The sequence below is a fragment of the Callithrix jacchus genome, chromosome X (assembly GCF_049354715.1).
Source record: "Callithrix jacchus isolate 240 chromosome X, calJac240_pri, whole genome shotgun sequence".
NCBI lineage: Eukaryota > Metazoa > Chordata > Mammalia > Primates > Cebidae > Callithrix > Callithrix jacchus.
Genome location: NC_133524.1, coordinates 18,837,769 through 18,860,419, shown reverse-complemented (window position 1 = coordinate 18,860,419; position 22,651 = coordinate 18,837,769). Strand labels below are relative to the sequence as shown.

The 22,651-nt window shown below is 44.1% G+C and overlaps 1 protein-coding gene across 11 annotated transcripts in view; it reads left to right on the top strand.

Annotated features, from left to right (window-relative positions):
- Window positions 1–17,954: 17,954 nt before the first annotated feature.
- Window positions 17,955–22,651, top strand: part of SCML2 (Scm polycomb group protein like 2) — a 128,778-nt gene continuing 124,081 nt past the window's right edge. For 4 of the 11 annotated variants that reach the window (XM_054250760.2, XM_054250765.2, XM_035288247.3 and 1 more), the window contains exon 1: window positions 17,955–18,045. The gene's annotated coding sequence lies outside the window, so the exon portion shown is untranslated. Of the gene's footprint in view, window positions 18,050–18,218; window positions 18,394–22,651 lie in introns of those variants that run through there. The other 7 variants (XM_054250761.2, XM_078363429.1, XM_054250757.2 and 4 more) reach the window with 2 other exon arrangements.

Here is a 22,651-nt window from a genome sequence, read left to right as displayed (position 1 = left end):
CTCAGGTCTATCTTCCATTGTAGCTAATTCAGTGCATTGCACAGAATGAAAGTGGCTGGTATTAAAAAAATATATGTTGAGAGAGGTAAGGAATAGGCCCTGATCTCTGGAGTGAAAACATAGGGAATGGGGATGTGGTTGTTGAGGATGAGGAGGAGCTATGGATTCAAAGGGCATAACTTTGGCCCCCAAAAGTGGCACAGGCAATGATTCAAGATGAGAAGCTGGGACTAGGGAAGAGTGGGTGAGATGCCAGGTTGCAGTGGGGTAAGCTGGGTTGAGCCAATGCAAACCTTAGTCTTGCAAGGTTGGGAGAGAAAGCGAGTTGTGGGGCATCCCCTGGATAACTATTCATATGAGGGAGCCTATCCATAAGTAGAGGTCATATATACCATATAGAGAGAGATTGGAGAGTGGCTGAAAAGAAAAAACTAAATATGTAAATTAGAAGATTATTACATGTGCAACACATTGATTATTTACCTTACAGAAGGGTTTGTTATAGGGATGCTGTTAAAAATCGGCCAGGTGAGGTGGCTTATGCCTGTAATCCCAACACTTTGGGAGCCCGAAGCGGGTGGATCACCTGGCGGTCAGGAGTTCGAGACCAGTCTGGCCAACATGGTAAAACCCCATCTCTTCTAAAACTATAAAAAATTAGCCAGATGTGGTGGCAGGTGACTATAATCCCAGCTACTTGGGAGACTAAGGCAGGAGAATTGCTTGAACCCAGGAGGCGTAGGCTGTGGTGAGCCGAGATCACACCACTGTACTCTAGCCTGGGTGACAGAGTGAGACTCAGTCTCAAAAAAAAAAAAAATCAGGGTCCACTAAGACATTTGAAATTTGATTCCTGCTCCCACACCTCCGCTAGGCAATACTCTAATGCTGACTGTCTGTGGTGGCTCCACCCCTGAGGCAGAGATTTCTGCCTGGGCGCCCATGCTTTCTAATCTAGGTAGAGGTGGCCATGCCCCAGCAGCTCTTGCATTTGGCGAGCCTGCAGACTTAACACCATGTGGATGCTGCCAAGGTTTACTGCTTGTGTCCTCTGGAGTGGGGGCTAAAGCTGTGCCTTGGGCCATTTGGGCCACTTGGGCCACTCGACCCACGATTGGGATGGCTGAAGGGTGCTGTTCTGGAACAGGTCCCAAGGCAGGCCTGGGTAGTGAGCCTGTGGGGAGTGCCTCAGGCCTGTTCCCTAAAACTATTCTGCCCTACTAGAGCTCTGAGCCTTGAAGCTCAGTGAGCCGAGATCACACCACAGCTCAGCTTACTGAGCTCTTCCATGGAAGGGGCAGCCTCAAAGATCTCTGAAACACCTTTGGGGTCATTTTCCTGTTGTTTGATGAATAGCACCTGGCTGCCTTCTGTCCGTACTAGTCTTTGTAGCAAAGGGTTGCTTGGCCTCATCCTTAATATTCTCTTGTGAACATGCTTTCTCCCTCTTTATGTGGCCAGGCTGTGAATTTTCCAAATCTTTACCTCTGCTTCTCTCAAAATTATAAATTCTGTCTTTAAGTAATGTTTCCTCTCACATCTCACTATATGCCATTAAAAGTAGCCACACAGCAGCCTGAATGCTTTGCTGCTTAGATATTTCTTCCACTGGATATCCTAGTTTATCACTCTTAAGTTCTGCACTGCATAATGTCCTAGGATGTGGACACAATTCAGTCAAGGCCTTTGGAACTTTATAATAAGGATGGCCTTTACTTCAAGTAAGTTTCCAACACCTTGTACTCATTTCCATCTGAGACCACATCAAAATGGCTTTTATTGTCCATGTTACTACTAGCATTCTGATCATAACCACTAAAGTAATCTCTAAGAAGGTCCAGACTTTCCCTACAGCTCTTGTCTTCTTTTTTTTTTTTTTTTTTTTTGGAGACAGTCTCGCTCTGTTGCCTGGGAGTGCAGTGGTGTGATCTTGGCTTATGCAACCTCCGCCTCCTAGGTTCAAATGATTCTCGTGACTCAACCTACCTAGCAGCTGGGACTACAAGCATGTGCCACCATGCCCGGCTGCTTTTTTTTTTTTGTATTTTTAGTAGCAAAGGGGTTTTACTCTCTTGGCCAGGTTGGTCCTGAACTCCTGGCCTTAAGTGATTCGCCCACCTCAGCCTGCTTTTGTCTTCTTCTGAGCCCTCACCAGAATCACCCTTAATGCTCTTTTCACAGTAATAGAGGCTTTTTCTAGCCTGCTCCTCCAAATTCTCCCAGCCTCTACCCAGCACCCAGTTCCAAACCTGCTTCCACATTTTCAGGTATTTAGTACAGTAGCAACCCCACCTCTAGTACCAATTTTCTGTTTTAGTCAATTTTCTGTTGTTATAACAGATACTGCAGACTGGATAATTTATAAAGAACAGAAGTTTATTTGGCTCATGGTTCTGGAGTCCAGGAAGACCAAGAGCACAGTGCTGGCATCTGGCCAGGGCCATCCCATGGCAGAAGGCATCACATGAAAAGGGGGCACATGTGTGAGACAGAGAGATAAAGGAGGACAAACTACTATGATAACTAATCCACTCTTGCAGTAACAGCATTCATCCATTCATGACCTAATTGCCTCTCTCTTTAATTTTTATTTATTTATTTTTGAGATGGAGTCCCACTCTGTCACCAGGCTAGAGTGCAGTGGCACGATCTTGGCTCGTTGCAACCTCTGCCTCCTAGGTTCAAGCAATTCTCTTGCCTCAGCCTCCCGAGTAGCTGGGACTACAGGTGCGTGCCACCACCTCCAGCTAATTTTTGTATTTTTAGTAGAGGCAGGGTTTCACCATGTTGGCCAGGATGGTCTCAATCTCTTGATCTCAGGATCTGCCCGCCTTGGCCTCCCAAAATGCTGGGATTATAGACGTGAACCACCGCGCCCGGCCTCTCTTTTTTATTGAAACAGTGTCTTACTCTGTCACCCAGGCTACAGTGCAGTGGTACAATCAATCCTAGCTCACCACAGGCTTGAACTGCTGGGTTCAAGTGATCCTCCAACCTCAGTCTCCTGAGTAGCTGGGACCACAGGCTCTAATCACCTTTTAAAGGTTCTACCTTTTAGTAACATCACAATGGCAATTACTTTTTTTTTTTTTTTTTTTTTTGAGATGGAGTCTCACTTTGTTACCCAGGCTGGAGTGCAGTGGTGCCATCTCGGCTCACTGAAACCTCTGCCTCCCAGGCTGAAGCGATCCTCCCATCCTTCCTGAGTAGCTGGGACCACACTTGTGCACCACTATACCTGGCTAATTTTTTTTATTTTTTGTAGAGACAGGATTTTGCCATGTTGGCAAGGCTATTTTGAACTCCTGGGTTCAAGGGATCTGCCCACTTCGACCTCCCAAAGTGTTGGGATTACAGGCATAAGCCACCGTGCTCAGCGTAGGTGATTCTTATGATCAAAGCAGTCTAGGAAACATTGACTTAGACCAGTGTTCTCAAACTTTAATATGCACACCAATAGCCTGGGGATTTTGTTAAAATGAAGATTCTAATTCAGTAGGTTTGGTGTGGGACCTGAGATTCTGCCTTTCTGACAAGTTCCCAGATGATGCTGAAGCTGCTGGTTCACACTTTGTGTAGCAAGAACTGAGACCAATTCTAATAGAATTTTCTTTGAGATAGAAATGTTCTACATGAACCAATATGGCAGCCACTAGCCATGTGCAGTTATATAGCATGTGAAATGAGGCAGGTATGGCTGAGGGGCTAAATTTTTAATTGTATTTCATTTCGATTAATTTAAACTTAAATTCAAATTCTAATAGACACATATGGCTAGTGGCTACCTTATGGAAAGCCAGATTTAGAACATTCTTCAGGATAACTTGCTGAAGAAAGTACTCCAGAATCATTCCAGAGTAGTAAATTATGCTGGTTTTTCACATCTTTGATTTAGAAATTAGCATTCTCAGGTCAGGCGTGGTGGCTCACGCTTGTAATCCCAGCACTTTGGGAGGCTGAGGCGGGGATCACCTGAGGTCAGCAGTTTGAGGCCAGCCTGACCAACATGGTGAAACCCTGTCTCTACTAAAATACAAAACATTAGCCGGGCGTGGTGGCAGGTGCCTGTAATCTCAGCTACTTGGGAGGCTGAGGCAGGAAAATCACTTGAATCCAGGAGGCAGAGGTTACAGTGAGCTGAAATGGTGCCATTGCACTCCAGCCTGGGCAACAAGAGCAGAACTCCATCTCAAAAAAAAAAAAAAAAAAAAAAAAGAAAAGAAAAGAAATTAGCATTCTCTTACAGTAAAGACTGTGGGTGGAGTACCTTATTCCTGGAAGCTTCAATTCAGCCATGTTGTCTGTATAACGTGCTTTCTAGGAAGCTTTTCTTTATCTCATCTGCTATTTGGCTTCTAAAGTTTGTTTCTCATTTACAAAATTTTTTCCATAGTCATCAACATTTAAGAAAGGGAAGTAGGGTAATTCATTTATTGAAATACTTATTATTGAAAAAATTTACCCTAAAATAATTCTGAATGTCCAATTCAGAAATAGCAAAACATATTTGGGACTGTTGGCAACTGTATTTACCAAGGAGTTAAAATACTTAAGGCCGTTCACACCAGAAAACATTTGCAGTCATTTCCTTAGAGAGACTGCCAGAAAGTTGGCCCATCCTGCACTGCCAAAACATTTTATGAAAATTTTGAGCTTGCCTGTTATTTGTGGAAACTGTGCTAGCAAATGGGTAGACGACAAGGATTTGATTGTTCTTGACACCAAACCTTTAGTGTCTTATGTCGCGCTTTGGAAGTTTGCAGACGTAGGCTTGGTATATTTTTCTTTCCCTATCGTAGCCAACACTACATAATAAAAAAAGTTTGCATGCTGTGAGTTCATACAAAGCATCTCATAGAGCCACAGATTTCCATCTTCTTTTCTCAGGCACTTGGGTTGACGGTCCCCACCACTGGAGGGGAGACGAGAAGCCATCGAGAGTATTGTACTCTCAATGTACAGTACTCAGGGCCTGCTGGGTTCAGGTCTTTAGACCTCGGGGTGGACTGACTCCCTCTCTCTAGATGCCTAGAGGCAAGGTTTGAAAATACGACTGGCTGGGAATGTGAAAACCAGAGTGTGCTGGAAATTTCCCAAACCCAGGAGCTAAACAACTTCTTTAGGAAAAGGAAGAAATGTCCTCTGAGTGAATTTCGTGTTAGCTTGTCTAATTTCACTGTGCTCTATACTAAAAATCTATAGGATTTTGCATGAAAGACTATTTGTGTTCATTTACATAAACATGTAAGAGTCCATTTGCTTAATAAATGAATACCTATTTGTGCCTATGAGAAATGTGAGCAATGTGTTAACTTTTGATAACTCTGACCATTAAAATTACTTATTATCTGCAGATTATGCATCTATTGTAGGACCTAGCGTGTGGTAGGCTTAGTAAATACTTCCTGCCTGAATGTGAAATGAATGTGCATGATATATCATGCAGATGAATTACGATGCTGGATGCTGGCTTTAGCTGGGGGTGGTCTGAAATAGCTCTGAGAGGGGCTTCTGTCTGTGAGGTTTTCCAGTCACTGTAGAGTCATGTGCACTTTGAATCAGTCACAATTCCGGAACGGAGTGGAGCCTACTTTAACTGAGGTTCCCTCAATTCCCTATTCTTTTTTTTAATTTATCTCATGAGACACCCTAAAGGGTTCACAAACCATGCACATTGAAAAACAGAAGTACAGTACTTCCAGAAAACCGGGACAGAATGTTTGAATTTTGGCTATGTCTTTCTGAATTCAAGCCTTCAAATGCCAAAGTGCCCAAAACATTGCCTTTTATTCTTTCCATCCACTTGCTTATCAAATCAACATTGCTGTTGTTGTTATTCTCCATTAAAAAATATTTCCTAAATTTTGATGAGCGATTTTATATTGTAAAGCTTCCTTAATTTATCCTTTTCTTTCTTTTATTTTTTTCTGGCGACAGAGTCTCACTCTGTCACCCAGGCTGGAGTTCAATGGCATGATCTCGGCTCACTGCAACCTCTGCCTCCCGGGTTCAAGAGAATCTTGTGCCTCAGCCTCCTGAGTAGCTGGTATTACAGGTGCCAGCCACTATGTCCGGATAAGTTTTGTAATTTTAGTAGAGATGGGAGTTCACTATGTTGGCCAGGCTGGTCTTGAACTCCTGACCTCAGGTGATCCACCTGCCTTGGCCTCCCAAAGTTTTGGGTGCTGGGATTCCAGGTGTTAGCCATCACACCTGGCCTACCTTGTCATTTCTAAAAAGTAATTTGAAATTTTTAATTTTCTTTCTTTTTTTTTTTTTTTAAAGAGACGAGGTCTCACTATGTTTCCCAGGCTGGTCTTGAATCCTTGGGCTCAAGCAATCTGCCTGTCTTGGCCTCCCAAAGTGCTGGGATTACAGGCATGAGCCACCATGCCTGGCCCAATTTGAAATATTTTGAAATGGTAAGTCTTTGGTTTTGAGTTTCTCTGATATGTGTTTGTCACCGAAGTGGTGTTGATTCCATATTTACACCTTTTCAAGTACTGACTTAAAAATATGTTTGCTCCTCTGCCTGCCTCTTTTGAGCATGGTTTTACTTTATTTTGGAGGTTTTCTTACTTTATTTTGCCTAAATCTCTTTATGTAGTGTCAGTCTTAAATATCACCCTTTGGCAACCCTTGATGAACAGCCTCTCAAACTTTCCTTCCTTCCTTCCTTCCTTCCTTCCTTCCTTCCTTCCTTCCTTCCTTCCTTTCTTTCTTTCTTTCTTTCTTTCTTTCTTTTTCTTTCTCTTTCTTTCTTTCTTATTTTGAGAGAGGCTCTTGCTCTGTTGCCCAGGCTGTAGTGCAGTGGTACAATCACAGCTCATTGCAGCCTTGAACTCCTGGGCTCAAGTGGTCCTCCTACCTCAGCCTTCTGAGTAGCTGGGACTATAGGTGCATACCACCAACACTGGTTAATTTGCTTAGTTTTTGGTAGACATGGGCTCTCACTATGTTGCCCATGTCGGGTAGCCTCAAGTGATCTTCCTGCCTTAGCCTCCCAAAGTGCTGAGATTATAGGCATGAGCCACGGTGCCTAGCCCTCAAACTTGAACCTGCATCAGAACCCCCTGGGAGATTTGTTAAAACACAGATTGCTGGACCTACCTCCTGGTTTCTACTTTAGTGGGTTTGAGGCGAAGACCAAGAATTTGCAATGCTGATAAGTACCCCGGTGAGACAGATGCTGCCGCTCTGAGGACTGCACTTTGAGAACCGCTGACCTAGGATCAAGGCATTGAACATCAACAGCTGCTGACGTCATAAAAGGAGAGACAACTAGGCATTATGTGCCTCCTATGGAAATGCACACTACCTATCATCTAGGAAGCATTCTTGCCAAAAAAAAAAGAACTTGAGTCTTACCAAACCTCTAAACTACCAATTTGTAGGAAGTATAGACAGAGTAACATATGGGAATAGAAATGGCAAAGTCCAGAACATGAGAAACCAGAATTCTTCAAATAACAAATTCCAAAAAGAAAGAAAGAAAAAGATGGAGGGGGGATCCATAGATTAAAAGAGATTTCAGGCCGGGTGAGGTGGCTCACGCTTGTAATCCCAGCCCTTTTGCAGGCCAAGGTGGGCAGATCACTGGAGGTCAGAAGTTCGAGACCAGTCTGGCAAACATGGTGAAACCTCATCTCTACTAAAAATACAAAAATTAGCCGGGAGTGGTGGTGAGTGCCTGTAGTCACAGATACCTGGGAGGCTCAGGCAGGAGATTTGTTTGAACCCAGGAGGCAGAGGTTGCAGTGAGCTGAGATTGCACCACTGCACTCCAGCCTGGGCGACAGAGCAAGACTCCTTCTCAGAAAAAAAAAAAAAAAAGATATTTTAAAGGCCTATCAGTCAACTGCAACGTATGAACCATATTTTCTTCTAAAGCTGTAAAACATGTGTATTTTTATCAGAAAATTAGAAATTTGAATAGTGAGTGGTATCTGATGATATTAAGAAGTTGTTTTAAATAGGTGGCATTATGGGTATGTTGTATGGTGCGTAGAGTAATAGCTCCCCCAAAGATGTCCACATCCTAATCTCTGGAACCCGTAAATATGTGGCAGGAGGGACTTTGCAGATGTGTTTAAGTTAAGGATCTTCTAGCAGGGAATTAAACTGGATTGCCTGGGTGTGCCCAATGTGATCACAGGGTCCTTATGAAGGAAAGAGGAGGAGAATCGAAGTCAGAGAAGTGAATGTGACAATGGAAGAAAAGGTCAGAGAGAGAAAGAGAGCTTTGAGGCTAGGTGCAGTGGCTCGTGGCTGTAATACTGGTTCTTTGGGAGTCTGAGGTAGGATCGCTTGAAGCCAGGAGTTTGAGACCAGCCTGGGAAACATAGTGAGACTGCATCTCTATCAAAAGTAAAAAAAAAAAAAGCTGGGCTCATGCCTGAAATCCCACCACTTTAGGAGGCCGAGGCGAGTAGCTTACCTGAGGTCAGGAGTTTGAGACCAGCCTGGCCAACATGCTGAAACCCTGTCTCTACTAAAAATACAAGAAAAAAAATTAGCCATGCATGGTGGTGGGTGCCTGTAATCCTAGCTACTCGGGAGGCTGAGGCAGGAGAATCGCTTGAACCTGGGAGGCAGAGATTGCACTGCTGTACTCCAGCCTGGGCAGCAAGAGCAAAGCTCCATCTCAAAAAAGCAAACAAAAAAGTCATCCTTTAGAAATGCATAATAAAATACTTACAAAATACATGATATGATGTCTATAATTTGTTTCAAAATACTATGGCAGTGGGGAGAATGGAGAGAGGTGTGCAGGGGCAGGATTGACCATAATTATTGGGGCTGAGTGATGGGTGCATTATTTGCGTATTTTAAAAATTGAACACAAATATATACACACAAGAAAAAAATAGTTGCATTTAAGCGTTGCAAAGTAAAAGACTTCTGAAGACCTACGTTGGTGAAATCTAAGCTGGACTCACCTAGGGGTGGTAACACAACCAAAGTGGGAGTATTATAAGGACTGAAGTGAGAGGGACCATTCTTCAAGTTGGCAATTGGCACTGGAATGGGGGAGAAGACTTAAGGTGTCAGCCCAGGAAAGACGGGCTGGAAGAGAAAGGAATGATGTGACCCTAGGAAAGTGGAAGAGTTAAATCAGCAAATACATACCAGGAACAGAAAGACAGTGAAACGAACCAGTCCAGGAGCAAAAATCGTGCCTTCTTTCACAGAGCCAAAAGTTCTACCTGCACTCTCTTAGACTCTGGGTCTCCTTGGTGTTCAAGAGTAGACAGGTGCCCACTTCCATTCACCATTTTGCTCCCTTTTGACCTCTTTCTCAGTTCTCTTGAATCCATGCTCCCTGAATTATACCCTTCCTTTTGTCAGATACTGCTGCTTCCTATTTCCATGATTGCTTATTGTAACAGGCCATTTTCACATTGCTATAAATAAATACCTGATGTTGGAAAGTTTATAAATAAAAGAGGTTTAATTGGTTCATGGTTCTGCAGAATGTTCAGGAAGCATGGCTCTGGCATCTGCTTGGCTTCTGGTGAGGCTTCAGGAAGCTTCCAATCACAGTGGAAGGCAAAGTGGGAACTAGTATATCATATGGCAAGAGCGGGAACATGAAAGAGAGGGAGGTGCTACACACTTTTAAACAGCCAGATCTCATGAGAACTCATTCATCATCGCTAGGACAGCACCAAGGGGTCGGTGCTAACATTCAGGAGAAATCCATCCCTGTGATTCCATCACCTCCCACCAGGGCCCGCCTCCAACACTGGGGATTACAGTATAACAGGAGATTTAAAGGGGACAACATCTAAACTACATCACCTATATTCGTTTGAGTTTACGGCTTTCCAATCAATTTTCTTGGTTGTTTTCTTTATTTTTTACTTGTTTTTGGCAAGACAGAGGCAAATAAACAATAAAAATGCCCACGTGGGTGGCATACATGGAATTCAAAGGGCCTCTAAATGTGTTTTTCTTCCCAACCACCATGTTGGTTTACAAATCTGTATTTACTTATTTTTATTGTTTTGAGACAGGGTCTTGCTCTTGTCGCCCAGGCTGGAGTACAGTGACATGATGTCAGCTCACTGCAACCTCCGCCTCCCAGGTTCATGCAATTCTCCTGCCTCAGCCTCCTGAGTAGCTGGGATTACAGGTGCCTGCAACCATGCCCAGCTAATTTCTGTATATTTAGTAGAGACGGGGTTTCACCATTTTGGCCACACTGGTGTCGAACTCCTCATCTCAAATGATCTGCCCACTTTGGCCTCTCAAAGTGCTGGGATTACAGGTGTGAGCCACCCCACCCGGCCTCAAATCTGTATTTAGACCAAGGACTCTAAGGGGAGGAAGGGTCCACAATTTATCTACACGGTACCCTGCACAGTTGTAAGGTGAAACCTGCTGTTGGCTGTGAATAAAGCAAAGCTTTCATTATTAAGATGACTGAGGTTTAATATAATTGAAGGCCTTAATGAAAGATATTTCACTGTAAGAAGGAGGAGAAAAATAATTGGAAGGCAAATTACAGTAGCTTTTTTTTTTTTGAGACAGAGTCTTGCTGTGTTGCCAGGAGCCAGGCTGGAGTGCAGTGGCGCAATCTCAGCTCACTGCAATCTCTGCCTCCTGGGTTGAAGCAATTCTCCTGCCTCAGCCTCCAGAGTAGCTAGGACTACAGGCACGCGCCACCATGCCCAGCTAATTTTTGTAATTTTTTAAGTAGAGACAGGGTTTCACCTTGTTGGCCAAGATGGTCTCGATCTCTTGAACTTGTGATCCGCCTGCCTTGGCCTCCCAAAGTGCTGGGATTACAAGCGTGAGCCACCGCACCCGGCCAAATTACAGTAACTTTAACAAAAAAGAAGAGGGGTACAGGGAAGCTGTCTGCAACATTTCCTAAAAGGAGGGTGATGTTTTACCAGCAGGGATGAACGTCAAGGACATAATGTTTAGTGAAAGAAGCTAGACTCATTAGAGGACATATTATGTGAGTCTATTGATAAGATATCCAGGAACAGGCAAAACTAATCTACAGCAACAGAAATCAGAATAATGGTTACCTGAGCAGGAGGAGTCATGAGAAGATTTTCTGGGGTATTGGAAATGTTTATTTATTTATTTGAGACAGGGTCTCACTCTGTCACCCAGGCTGGAGTGCAGTGGTGTTATCATAGCTCATTGCAGTACTGCACTCTGGGCTCAAGGGATCCTTTCACCTCAGCCTCTTGAGTAGCTTGGGACTACAGGTGCGCTAATTTAATTTTTAAATTAGCTGGCCATGATGGTGCACACCTGTAGTCCCAAGTATAGTGAGAGATGGGGGGATCTCACTATATTGCCCAGGCTGGTCTTGAACTTCCGGCCTCAAGCGATCCTTCTGGCCCAGCTTCCCAAAGTGTTGGAGTCCAGGAATGAGGCACCGTGCCCAGCCAGAAATGTTTATAAGTTGATTTGTGCACTTTACCATGTGTAGGTTAAACCTCAACTGAAATTAAAAAAAAGATGAGACCACACTTGGCCTTGTGGATTGCTGATCCAGCTGGCTCGCTGCCTACTGTGCTGCTCGTCACTCTCCCTGTGACCATGAAACCCACACTGCCCTGACTGTTCCTAGCCTCCGTCTGCTATAGCCAGTGGCCTCCTGTCAGTGCTTATCACATCTCTGGCTGCTCTTGCAGACATCACGTTTCCACTAGGAGAGGTGTGCAGAGCCCTCGGAGTGGTGGCAGCAGCTAGAGGGGTGGTGGGATCGGCAACTGTTTCTACAAGTTTTCTGCTTAGTAACCATCAATGTATCCCCATTACCCATGGAATGAAGTTCAGACACCTTAGCATAGCACTCCAAGTCCTGTTTAAATTGACCCCTTCTTATTATTATGATTATTTTTTGAGATGGAATCTTACTCTGTCACCCAGGCTGCAGTGCAGTGGCACGATCTCGTCTCACTGGAACCTCCACCTCCCAGGCTCAGGCGATTCTCCTGCCTCAGCCTCCTGAGTAGCTGAAACCACAGGCATACACCACATGCCTGGCTAATTTTTTAAATTTTTGGTAGAGATGGGGTTTCACCATGTTGCCAGGCTGGTCTCAAACTTGTGAGCTCAAGCAATCTACTTGCCTCAGCCTCCCAAAGTGCTGCCGTCACAGGCGTGAGCCACTGCACCTGGCTGCTGCAGTGACTTTTCATTACTTTGTGCACATGCCATTCTCTGTGTGCTTCTGTGTCTGTCAAACTCTGCATTCTTCCCCCTCAACTCTTGCCACTTCTTTTACTGTCAAAAAATAGGTGTGGCCAAGTATGGTGGCTCACACATGTAACCCCAGCACTTTGGGATGCCGAGGCGGGTGGATCACGAGGTCAAGAGTTCAAGACCATCCTGGCCAATGTGCCCCTCTCTTCTAAAAATATAAAAATTAGCTGGGTGTGATGGTGTGTGCCTGTAGTCTCAGCTACTCAGGAGGCTGAGGCAGGAGAATCACTTGAACCCAGGAGGCGGAGGTTGCGGTGAGCCAAGATTGTGCCACTGCACTCCAGCCTGGGTGACAAAGCAAGACTCCGTCTCAAAAAAAAAAAAAAAAAAATAGGCGCATGAGGAACTAACACTTGTGGAGGATCTGTTATCAACTGGATAGCACGTAGATGCTTTTCATATCTTATCTTCTTTAACCTTCACTCTAAGACACTTTCTCCAAATTAATTTTATCCACTCTTAGCTCATAGTGTTATAGTGCCTTCCATAAAACAGGCTGTGAAATCTGTAAGTGCTATAGACACAGTGCTTCGGGTCTCTACCTTCTCAAACACTTTACAGAAGTATTTGAGGCTCCCAGCCCCACAGTTGGTTGGCTTGAAATATGAAAAGAAAACTGTTTTAACAATGGTCCCAGCAGAAACAGAAGATGTAGTCATAAGTCATTTTGAATTTACTGGATTATTTACAGAAGTGTGGGTAGGTTCAAGGGAACTAGCAAGAGATGCTGAAGGAGCCAGGAACTGGGGGAAGCTGGAAGGTGTATCTGCTTCTCCCCCAGCCCCTCACCTTCCTGAAGACCCAGTGAGAACCAAAGCTGTGAAAAGGGGACCCCTGCCAGGAGCTGTCATTGCACTGCCACTGCCATTGTCACCACCAGTACTGAGGTCCTAGAAGAAAGGGGCATGGGGGAGGGGGAAGGACTCAAATGGAGAATAACCAAAACAAAAGGCATAAAATTAAAAAAAATAAATTTTTTTTGAGACAGGGTCTCACTCTGTCACCCAGGCTGAAATTCAGTGGTATGATCTTGCTCACTGCAGCCTCGACCTCCCCAGGCTCAAGCCATCCTCCCACTTCAGCCTCCTGAGTAGCTGGGACTACAGGTGTGCACCACCATGCCCAGATAATTTTTGTATTATGTATGTATGTATGTATTCTGTAGAGATGAGGTTTTGCCATATTGCCCAGGCTGGTCTCAAACTCTGGGCTCAAGTGATCCACTTGCCTCGATCTCCTAAAGAGCTAGGAATGGAAATAATAAATGTTTTACTGAAATGTCCAAAAGGCCAGTTGTCAGCTGGTCAACTGAAATTCCATTCATCTATTTATACAATAGGATATAATATGGGTACATCTAAAAAGGTTCAGTATGGTGAAGGGTATGGTAATAGATTCCTCTGAAGATTTTAAAACTCTCTCTCTCTCTCTCTCTCTGTGTGTGTGTCTGTCTCTCCTCTTTGGAGACTCCTGGAGTATTCAAACCGTCTTATTGTGGGAAGTAAATAAGTTCCTCCTTAAAGTTTCCTTCCTTGTTAAAGAATAAATCATAAGTGTGCTAATAACTCTTTGTTAAGCCCTATCCTATGAAGTGGTTAGACATGCCATGCTTACAGGCACGTAGTACATTTCATGTCCTTGTACTTTAACCAAGATATCTGTGCTGGATGTACTCTCTATTGCTTTTACCTGTTTAGAAAAGTTTTAAGTTGTCTGCCTTTCTGTCAGACGAGCTTCTCTGTCTTCCTACTACAGACTTCACTTCTTGATCTTTTTCCAGGGAAATTACTATTTTGAAGCTAAAAAAAGAGGTTTATTGTAAGCAACAATAACAATACTAAAACCAATTTATATCTTATAGATATGTGCTCTTGGTTTAATGGGGATAAAAGGGCAAATCGTTAGAAACAAGGATCTGAAGATGTTTGTAAAGTCACTATTTTAAATAATCAGTGATTTAATACCCATTCTATATGCATTTTTACACTAAGGTGAAAATATGAATAGTGGGTTTACTAGTTACAACTTGGAACTCTAGTCTCTGCCGGGCTTAGTTAGGCTTCTGTGTTTTAGGGAGAAAGATGCCCATTTAGTAGGAAAACTAGAGGGAGTCTTCACTAATCCTAAAACACTAACGTTATGCATGCAAATCATATAGTTTCTTTCTTTCTTTTTTTTTTGAGATGGAGTCTCACTCTGTTGCCCAGGGTGGAGTGCAGTGGTGTGATCTCAGCTCACTGCAACCTCCACCTCCCCGGTTCAAGCGATTCTTTTGCCTCAGCCTCCTGAGTAGCTGGGACTACAGGTTCATGCTACCATACCTGGCTAATCTTTCGTATTTTTAGTTGAGATGAGGTTTCACTGTTAGCCAGTACGGTCTCAAACTCCTGACCTGGTGATCTGCCCACCTCAGCCCCCCAAAGTGTTGGGATTACAGGTGTGAGCTACCACACCTGGCCTTTTTTTTTTTTTCTTTTTTTGAGACGCAATGGCGAGATCTCAACTCACTGCAGCCTCCACCTCCTGGGGTTCAAGCAATTTTCCTGCCTCAGCCTCTCAAGTAGCTGGGATTATAGGCACCTGCCACCTTATCTGGCTAATTTTTGTATTTTTCGTAGAGACAGGGTTTTGCCAGGTTGGGCAGGCTAGTCTCAAACTCCTGACCTTAGGTGATCCACCCGCCTCAGCCTCCCAAAGTGGGGGAATTACAGGTGTGAGCCACAGTGCCCGGCTGATATTATTTCAATATAAGCATGTGTACTGATGAAGATCTAGATTAAACTTGCTTATTTAGGGAAGATTATCTTTTCACTTTCACTAATATTGAACTCTATAATAGGTACAAAGGAAGTAATAAAACATGCTTGAAATACAGGAATATTTTGCCCTGGACTTGGACTGGGTGGAGTGATGTGTATTTTTGAAGGTTGTAACAGGCTTGGGGCCAAATCAGGAGAACTATAGGAGCAAATTCACAGGAGCAGATCTGAGGCTTGAAAAATAAATCATGAAAACTTGGATTTCACCAGCTTTAGTTCTTACTCTTTCAGTTCTCAGTCTCTTTATGTTCATGCTTTTTAGGCAAAGTTAATTGAACATAATAATGTTCCAACCTGTGTTAACATTATGAAAAAGCTGTCTCAAATTTATTTTGGCAAAGGGGGAAAAGCAGGGTATAATAAAATAATTATTATTGAAAAGTTCATATACATAGTAGATGATAAAAGCATAATTGATGACAAGGGGGGAAGGAATTATTGGGATATATTTGAATACATTAATATATTCAGAAGCTAACTGCCACTTATTTGCTGTGTATTAATTTATTTTCCTCATCTGTAAAATGGGAATAAGCGTATCTAACTCTTAGAAAAGTTGTGAAAGAGCATTGCAAATACTGGAAATTTGTCTCTAAAGAGATTAGTATGATTCCCAGCACATGCTCAATAAATGGCAGTTATTGTTATTATTAATAACTCAGATTTAATATAACAAAGAGTCACATTTCTATAAATCTTTTGGTGAGCATAATAACTGAGAGGATGTTCTAGTATAGAGAATTCACATTACATGCCAGGTGTGGTGGTGTGAACCCCAGCTACTCTGGAGGCTGAGGCAGGAGAATTGCTTGAACCTGGGAGGTGGAGGTTGCAGTCAGGTGAGATTGCGCCATTGCACTCCAGCCCGGGCAACAGAGCAGGACTCCATCTCAAAAAAAAAGAAGATAATTCAAATTACATTTTTAGAATAAGGGCTTTAGTAATTTCGTGTTAGCAGAAATACTGAAAATAGATGAGGTATCAGTGAGCCAGACAATTTAGCAATCATAGTAGTATTCCTACAATTTAATAAAGGGCCATAGAAATAAAAGAGGTATAAATGATAAGTCAATTAAATCTTTCATATATAGAATGTAGAGATGAATTTCAAATATTTCCATTGCATCGGGATTAGAACAGTAGCCACTAATTAAGAATTTAAGTCCTCCTCAGTCCTGCTGTGCCCCTAATAAGGGTTTGTTTAGATTAAACCTCTGTTTAATTTCTTTCTGTTGAAGATCTCTTTCTGGCTTTATTTTTTATTTTTTTTGAGAGGTAACTTTTGGAGTTTCGCTCTTGCTGCCCAGGCTGGAGTGCAGTGGCGTGATCTCGGCTCACCGCAACCTCCGTCGCCCGGGTTCAAGCGATTCTGCTGCCTCAGTCTCCCGAGCAGCTGTGATTACAGGCATATGCCACCATGTCCGGCTAATTTTTTGTATTTTTAGTGGAAACGGGGTTACTACTTGTTGGTCAGGCTGGTCTTGAACTTATGACCTCAGGTGATCTGCCCGCCTCAGTCTCCCAAAGTGCTAAGATTTATAGGCGTGAACCACTACGCCCGGACTCTTTTTGGCTTTTAAAAACATGTTGGAACCTTCATCTTAGACCACTTCAACATTTTCTCCTGCGTGATATATATTATACAATTGATAGGACAAAATCTCTCTTTAATATTTGCGTATCATCAATCTAGTCTTTTTATTTGCGCCTTAAGTTTACTCGAATTTGGCATTAACATTTAGTTTTTCATTTTTAAAAGATTAAATACTAGAGCCATTTGACTTTGTGCCACTTGCCAATGTTTAAATACAATAAACACTGTGATTTTTGCTTAATATTGCATAAGCTGCAACTGGAAAATTCTATCCTGCGTTGTAGACAATGGATATATTCCACAGGAGTTTTGAGTTTTAAGCTCTGATTTCCAAATTATGATTTAAAAAGTATATCATGCCGTCCGCACTAAGTTAGGTGATCACAGATAGGAAACCTACACCCAGCTTTGGAAAGAGTTCTAGATAGAGAAGCCCTACCAATGGTTTGTTCTTGGCTAATACAGAACATTGTATTATTTTTCAAACAAAAATTTGAAATCGGCTTATACCTAACCTCAGAACGAGGGACAGATGTTTTTCTCTGGCGTTCTGTTTGCTGCAATTTGTCCGGAGAGATTCGCTGGTCGTTTTAAGGCTATTTTTACGGCCCCTCCTTGCTGCGACCTCCACCTGCTCAATGGGCCCTGTCCGGTAGAAGGGACCCTAAAACGCACTCTTGGGGATGCTCCTGAGTCAGTGAGCAAGTGATTTCCCCCTGTGGGTTCATCTAGTTCCCGTTAGCTCAACCCTGGGTTTAGAGGAAGAACGAAATCCAGAGAGGGAAGCTGGGAGGGGAATCCGTGGCAAAAACTCATGGAAAAAAAAAAAAAAAGTTGTTTCAAGGACTGCTGCAACCCGCCAAGGAGTGGCTTTGCTCAAGCTTCTGTAACCAGCTGCTTCTCCCTGCTCCTCGAACTTGCTTGAGTTCCGAGGGAAGCGCCTGCTTTTTGGGTGCGTGGCCAGGATTCGAAGGCAACAGCGAAGGGGAGCGAGTTCCCGGGATGGAACTTGACGCAGAACCCGGGGTCCCATCTAGGGGCTCCCCACGGCTTCGGGTGCAGGGGCTGCGACTGGTTTTTTATTTGGCGGAGGCGTGGCGGGTAGGAGGCAAAGTGCCAAGGGCTTTCCCGGGCTGGCAGTGGCACACACTCAGCTACTGCCCCCGATGGCGCTATGCTTGACCCCGTCTCGGGCCCCGCACGCGGCTGCGGTCAAAGGGCGTGCTCGCGGCAACCGCAGGGCACGCGGGCCAGCCGCGCGGGGGGCGGGGCGGCAGTGGCGGTTGCGGGGCATGCGCGGCTCCGCGCGCGGCTTCTCAAACATGGCGGCGACGGCGTGAAGCTTGGTGCCGGCTCGCGCGATCTGTGGGACAGAATTTCGTTGTTTTCACCGACGAGACTGTAGGTACTTGGTGATTTTGGGCCCCGTAAGGAATGGAGAGGCGGAGCTGTGTCTCCTGGACCCTGACCGATGTCCCTGGGCGGGCGGGGAGAAGCCATCGGCGCGCGTCCCGTTTGAGGAACGCCCCCTTACGATCCCGCCGGTGTCCCACCTAAGCTCGGCCTCGCGCTCCGGTTTCCGCCCCCGGCGCCCTCCACGGACGCCCCTCAGCCGCTCTCGCGCTTGTTCTCACGCCGTCCCAGGGCCCCTTGGCCCGCCGCGGCGTTTGGGCGCCCGGCCGGTAGCTTCCAACAGTCCCCTCGCCTGAAGAGCGGACAGCGCCCTCCGGCGCATCTTCCCCGCCGTGGGTAGGGCCGGGCTGGGGCCCGGGGCGGGGGCCGTCACAGTGGGCGGCGGGACCGAGGAGGGAAGTTGACTTTGCCTGGTCTGGGCCGGGGTAACTCTTGGAGTTTGGGAGGGAAACAGCGGCCCGGAAGGATGCGCCCGTGGCGGCGTGTGGGCGCGAATCCGGGTGCCAGGTGCGCGCCGCGGGGCTCCTGGCGGGGGCTGGAGGCGACGGTGGCTCACTCTCGCTGTGCAGTGGACCTGGAGGGCGCGGCAGGTCGTGGACTGCCGGGGAGGCGATGGGGGCTCCAAGCCGCCTGAGGGGTCGAGAGGCGGTCGCGATCGCCGTGCCTCGCGGCCTGACCGAACGTAGGAAAAGTTGTTGCTTTCACTTAGGAACAGTCCGGAAATGGTTTCTTAACCTTCTCGCTTTTTTCACCTGGATAGGGCTTGTGCCCTATCTAGGTGTGAAGAGCCTGAGGGATAACGGGTCTAGGCGAATTTGCTGGATTTTACCCCTCGAGTTTGTACATAGATAGCTTCCTGGGCTGACCTGTAATTCGGCTCCCCGACCTCCGAAAGGTTTGGGCAGCGAAAGTATTTACTTACAGGCTCCGGTTTAATACTATAGATTTTTTTTAGAAGGAAGTTGTTAAACATTTGTCAAGCGTCACAAAGTGTGATTGCAATTTGAAATTTGCTTGTTTGTAAATTAGGAGATTAACGATTATGACTTTAGGGCATCTCTAGAAAGTTAATAGATTGGTTAGTGGGGGTAAACTGAGGCAGAGAAAGTAACTTGCTTACGATCAGATGATTTACAAAACTATTGGAGATAGTTTTCTGAAACAACTTCACATGCTGCTACATTTCAGTGCTCCTAGAGCTATTCATATTTATGTTTTGAGGGAAAAGTGTTATAAGACCGGACAACATTTAGGGAGTGCAACTTGCCTCTGATGAACAATTGTTTCATGACAATGGTTCATAGGCGCATATTTAATTCTTTTCAATAACAGCTCAGGGAAATGTTTTTCAATGATGACGATTTTGTCTGTTATTTTTCTTACTCATTAAAAGTGTTTCCAATGGCGAATGTACTTTCAGGCTGTTTGTGGGTTTTTTTTCTATTTAATGGGAGGAATGTGAAAATAAGCTTTTGGAAATGAATCCAGTGGGATTTTGAGAAAAGAGTTTATGAGTATTCACCTGATGCCTTGTTTATAGCTTTATCTATAACCTTTAAAACAGTTTGATAGAATGTGAAGAAAAAACACCATTTAAAATGGCTTTGAAAGTTTTGAATAAACTTTATAATACATATATATATATATATATATATATATATATATATATATATATAGTGCAGCCATATGTGCTTCTTAAGGATGTATACCTATTTACCCCAGAGAACCTGATTTGCTTTGGAATTGGTAGTTGGAAAAAAAGATTTGTGTAACTATACTGCATTATATGTGCTGATGCTCTAAAGTTGATAGTGTCATGACATGTACAAAAAACATTGGAGTCAGTCTGAAAAAGGTGTATCAGTTTTTCTCATGAGGCTGTTGGTCAGTCCTTTTGATTAATGATTCCATCAACACGTCTTTATTAAGCACCTGTGCAGTCTTTACTATGGAGTTCAGTTTATTCAGAGCCCACTCTGGTGGTGCTAATTTCTGGGTGTTTACAGCTTTCCACCCATAGTTTAATTCCTGAAAATTTCAGGGGGTTATAGCTACAAAAATCAGTATGAATGTAGAACAAGTATTCCTTTCATTCAAAGGATGAACTCGAGAAGTCAGTATTTTTGTCATAATTATCCAAGCAAAATTCTGAGTGTAACTGCAAATTATTTCTGACTTATGTGGTATTAACTTTGTGACTTTTTGTTAGGATTATATAAAGCTATATATTTTCATGAGATTATTTTCTGGTTCAAATAGATAAAATACTGGTTAAGCTTGAGGGGAAAAATGAGTTGCTGGTATAAGTAGAAATCAATATGTGCCCTGAGATTGGGTATTTTTTAATACTAAGCAACTTCACTTCTATTACTAAGAAGTTTAAGCTGTCATTAAGTTTTAACTGGTATTTTAAAGCACTTCGTTTTTTCAAAATATTTCAGAAATCTCTGAGCTCAGAAACAAATAAGGGTTTTGATTGTCAGCTATAAGGCAGATGTGACTCTGGTTTTCTTTTGGGGTTGTTCCTTTTTAGCTGCCTGCCTGTTCTTCCAGATGCTTCCTATCACTCCTCTTCCTGCCCCTGTTCCTTTTGCTGTTGGTGTCTGTTTCCGCATCAGTGAAATGGCCAGGGTAATCCTTTGCTGCTTCACTGAGAAATAATTAATGATGGTAAAGTGCCTTGAAAAGGCTGAGTAAAATACCAAGTCTTTTGAATTAACATGATGTAGCCACTTGTTCCATTTAAGGAAGAGCCAAATCCCAATTTTAGTTTGAGCTCTTGGGGGTGGGAGAGAAAAGTTTAACTTGAATATTTTACTGCCTTTCTCTTCAGGTTAATAACAATGACTTTTCTAACTGTAGTAACTGGAACATGGGTGGATGCAGCAGTATCCTCTGCTGTTTGCCTTATTAGTCATCTCTAGTCTTTTTTTTTTGGTCTGGTTATCCTGTCTGCCATTTTCCCCGCTCTGTTCTCATTCCACTTGTGGATGGAAATCTGATGTAGTCTCTATTAGCTGCCCTCTTGGGGTGGGGAGGATAGGTCTCATTATCTCCTCATAGTCATATTCCTGGTTTTTAGGATATACAAGAACAAAGTGGGCTCTGCCAGCTATCAACCCTGGAGCTATGAGCTGTGGTGCAAAGTTTAGTCTGGCATCGCCAGAAGGTGTTTTGTAGTTTGCAGCTAGCAAATCAATCATCCCTAAGAATTTTAGAACCATTATTAACATCTGAGAATTACCACATAATTCCTTAGAATTTGAATTGATTGTTGATTCCAGGAACTAAAAACCTGGACATTTTGAAAATGGCAAATGTTGGTGATTTTTTTTTTTGAGATGGGGTCTTGTTCTGTTGCCCAGGCTGAAGTGCAGTGGCATGATCTCAGCCCCCAGCAGCCTCTGCCTCCTGGGTTCAAGCAGTTTTCCCACCTCAGCCTCCCGGTATCTGGGATTACAGGGGTGCGCCATCATGTGCAGCTAATTTTTGTGTTTTTAGTAGAGGCGGGTTTCATCATGTTGGCCAGGCTGGTCTCAAACTCCTGACCTCAGGTGATCCTCCTACCTCAGCCTCCCAAAGTGCTGGGATTAAGGTGTGAGCCACAGTGCCTTCCTGTGTTGGTGATTTTGAAGGAAAGACTTCATTCCCTTTCCTGGCTTTGGGGCTTAATATTCATGATCTCTTTGTCTTGGGGAAATAGATGAAAGAAACCACTGGTATTTATCTTAGATTAAAATGCATAATTTATACCATTATATTAATACTGGTATAATTTAGTGGTAAGTACATTTTTTAGGCTCTAAGTACCTTAGGCTTTGGTTACCATTTATAAAAAGATAACAGAGTTGGTGGTGGTACTTTTTGATATGGAGTCTTGTTCTGTTACCCAGGCTGGAGTGCAGGTGTGATCTTGGCTCATTGCAACCTCCGCCTCCTGGCTTCAGGCGATTCTCCTGCCTCAGCCTCCTGAGTTGCTGGGACTACAGGCATACACCACCACGCTTGTCTAATTTTTTTTTTTTTTCCGAGATGGGATCTTGTTTTGTCACTCAGGCTGGAGTGCAGTGACATGATCTTAGCTCACTGACACCTTTGCCTCCCAGGTTCAAGTGATTCTCTTACCTCAGCCTCCCAGATAGCTGGGATTATAGGTGTGTGCCACTGAGCCTGGCTAATTTTTGTATTGTTAGTAGAGACGGGGTTTTGCCATGTTGGCCAGGCTGGTCTTGAACTCCTGACCTCAGGTGATCCGCCTGCTTCTGCCACCTCCCAAAGTGCTGGGATTACAGGCAGGAGTCCCCGAATCTGGCTTTTTTTTTAATTTGAAGGAGTCTTGCTCTGTTGCCCAGGCTAGAGTTTGGTGGTGTGATCTTGGCTCACTGCAACCTCTGCCTCCTGGGTTCAAGTGATTCTTGTACCTTAGCCTCCTGAGGCTAATCCCAGCTGGGATTACAGGCATACATCACCATGCCTGCTAATTTTTGTGTTTTTAGTAGAGATGGGGTTTCACCATGTTGGCCGGGCTGGTCTCAAATTCCTGGCCTCCTGCCTCAGCCTCCTAAAGTTCTGGGATTACAGGCGTGAGCCACCT